Consider the following 3,511-nt stretch of genomic DNA (forward strand, 5'->3'; position numbering starts at 1 on the left):
AGGAAGGAAGGAAGGAAGGAAGGAAGGAAGGAAGGAAGGAAGGAAGGAAGGAAGGAAGGGCTGAGGGAAAAGGTTGACTCCAGAGATGGCTCTTCAACCTGCAGTCAGTCAACATGTTCACACTTCCCACCAAACTGCGCTTCAGATGTGGTCCTCTGCACTTCCTGTGTGGAACAGATATTGCTCTCATTTCATAGCCACAAAAACTAAAGCAAAAAGAAATCAAGGACTTGATCCTGATTACACACTTAGCAAAAAGACCAACTCAGTCCAAATCCAGACCTCTCACCTTCAAACCCTGCTGACCCTCACAGGAAGTAAGATTGTGAGGTTTTGTGCATATAGATATATGCATGAGCACATGCCCTTGTGAGATGCATACGGAGGCCAGAGGTCAACATCAAGTGTCTTTCTCAATTACTCTCTATCTTATTTTTTAAGTCAGTCTCTCTATGGACACGGAGTTCATCAATTCATTTAAACTGGCTAGCCAGTGAGCACCAAGGACCTACCTGGCTCCATATCCTCACACTGGGATTACAGAATGATTTCTTTATCCAGACTTTACACGGATGCTGAGATCTAAACTCAGGTCCTCATTCACTGATGGAGCCACCACCCCGGCCCAATTTAATGTTTATTATGGCACTTGCTATTTGGTTTTGTTAATTTTGAGTTTCTTTAGCTTAACTTTGAACTTAAATTCTACTTGTTTCAAGAAGTTTATCATGAAGTCCTGTTTCTAGTTACCCATTTTCTGATCGTTCTGAACCCAAAATGAGAACATTCCCAGCCGTCTGATGTAAGCCCCATTTTCTTGGGCCAGGTTCCTTGAACACTGACCCTGAGATGAAGATTTTCACAAACAAGATTATGTGTGAATGCATTCCGGAACAAAAGTAGTAAGGAAATGAACTGAACTGGGCCAGAAGGCAGTAAACTGTGGCATAGATAACACACGGGACCTGAACGATCCCACAGAAAATGATGGAGCCAAGGGAGGTTATGTCACTGTTTCTTTGTATCCATCAGTTACTGGATACAAAGGAAGAGACCATGGGCACAGCAGCTCTCGTCCAGCTAAAACTCAAAATGTCTTTATGGAGGTTCAGCTTTATGCTAGCAGCCCCGACTATGTGTGGCAGCTGAGGGAATACCTCACCTAGGCAGGGTGACACAGGCTCCACCATACTAGTCTCCTACATCACTTGGGTTTATCTGAGTTTATACTAAACTCATCCCAATTTGCAGCTTTCTGTCTTAATTCTGGTTTGTCTCATCTCCGGAGAAAATTTATAGAGGAGGGATCAGCGAGGTTAACAATAACACCCACCACCACAGATGATCCTAGGGTTAGAATTGATAGGCATTATCGTATCTTCTACCCATTTCAAATTCTCTGCTGTTGGGAGTCAGTTCAGTATTTGAATGCTGGTCACCATGAATCCCAGGTTTCATCTCCTCAGACCTATCAATCGTCAAAGTTAAAAAGGAAAGCACCAAGATTCGCCCCAGAAGATGAACAGAATGCCACATTCTAGAGTGAATCCTATTCTCACTCCTCCAACCCTAGAACTGCATGTCTTATTATGAAGACAGAACGCCATATTCTTTTTTTTCTTTTTTTTTTTTTTTTTGCATTTGGGGATGGAAATTTCAGTTTATTGTAATTCTTTCACTTATCCTTATCTGACTTTTCCATGACTTGGCTGAAAGCTGTCCCTCCTACCATCCAGAAATTGTGTAATACTATGGAACGGTAGGACTAACAGCAAATACAGCCTGTGTTACCCATTGACCACACAGCCATGTACTAGTTATAAAATGGTAGACTGAGATAATGGCATTTAGCTACAGAGAATTAATCACAAGGATGATCCCAGATACTTTGTTTGTAATCCTTCTCCACCTGGATGATTACCTCATATACCAACACTATTTTTGGTAGCAAATAAAGAGTAACAGTACAGGGAACTTCTGTGTTGTTTATGAAATATAAATTCACATGTATATCGTGTTGCTGATGTTCTTTTCACCAAAGCTTACGATACAATGATCAAATCTTTAGAATGGTGACATTCATTGATAATTACCTTCCCATCATCTCAACCTTGCTAAAATTCAGAAAATTACTTAGGTAAAGATAGAAGGGTGCTAGGTTTCAAAACATTACTACAAACCTGTCAGTTAATAAGGGCTCCAAAGAGTCTTCAAATTGCAGTCTATCCACACAATTTCTAGTTACAGATGAGAATGGAGATCTAATAACCAGATTTTCAATCATGTACAATGTCAGCTCTGAGGCGTTAGATACAAGTCAATATTCTCTAGAAAACATATTGCTAACTTTCCCGACTATTGTTCATTCTGGAATTTTGAAACAGGAAAACAAAATATTAAGAGTTCTAGGGTCACAGAGGCAGCTTACACGTTTTTTTTTTAGGAAGTTACACTGTTTTTCTCTGCAATCTGGCAGCAAGTTTAGCGTGTGCCAATCATTATGTCCTTGCCATTGAAGGCAGACTCTTCAGAGAATTACTGTAGCACTCACAGAGGAGGAAAGTAAGTAGTAGAACGCCATATTCTTATCTTTGATTTGGTGTCCAGGAGGACTTCACTAATACTCGTAAAGTAGTTTCCCTAACTGAGCATCAGACCAAAAAAAAGACCCCAATCCTCTGTTTCTTCAGATAGAAGACCAATACCACAGCACAAGGAGTGTGTTCATTCAATGGGCACACAGCATCCATTACAGAAGAGGGAACAGGAAATGACTTCGGAGTAGCTTCATGAATAAACTTATGAATAGGACACAGGAAAATGGGTGCGATGTCTATTGTACACTACAGGCACTCGTGCGATCCATCGCTGACATCTGAGTTCTCTGGAGCTCTCTAGTTACACATCCAGGGACCTGGGACAGTTCTGTGACCGAGAAACAAATGCTACTCAAATCTACTTTCCGCTTTCCTAAGTTTAAACTGCTTTAAAATGAATATCCTTTGTCTCTTTCTTTATTATGATTTTCTCCCCAAAAATTAAGTTTAATTTCTCGCTTTATAGATGAGGAAATGTTTTGTAACTTACCCCAAGATTGATTTCATAACTAGCAGCTAACAGAACTTGGGTTGACCCAGAATGTGACACTAGAATCTCTGTTCTTGGGCCATAACAACACAAACGTGATGAACTTACAGAAAAATAGCACAGTGACACAGAATACCATTTAGTGATTACCCTCTCAAATCCTTGCCACCAATTTAGGAGAAAAAAAACACTGGCTACTGAGGTGAAAAGTAAAGAAAGAGCCTACTCCTGAGGAGGTAAACAGGGAAAATCATTTTTAGACAGATGATTTCAACTCAGACCTGACAGCAAGAAGTTAATGTTGAGAGGGGACATCAAAGGCACTGGAATAAGATTATATTGGTCCCGATACTGAAGAGAGACCACAGTGGCTAGAACATGAGAGAGATAGAGATAGAGATAGAGATAGAGATAGAGATAGAGA

This window comes from Microtus ochrogaster, chromosome 15 (genome assembly GCF_000317375.1).
Source record: "Microtus ochrogaster isolate Prairie Vole_2 chromosome 15, MicOch1.0, whole genome shotgun sequence".
NCBI lineage: Eukaryota > Metazoa > Chordata > Mammalia > Rodentia > Cricetidae > Microtus > Microtus ochrogaster.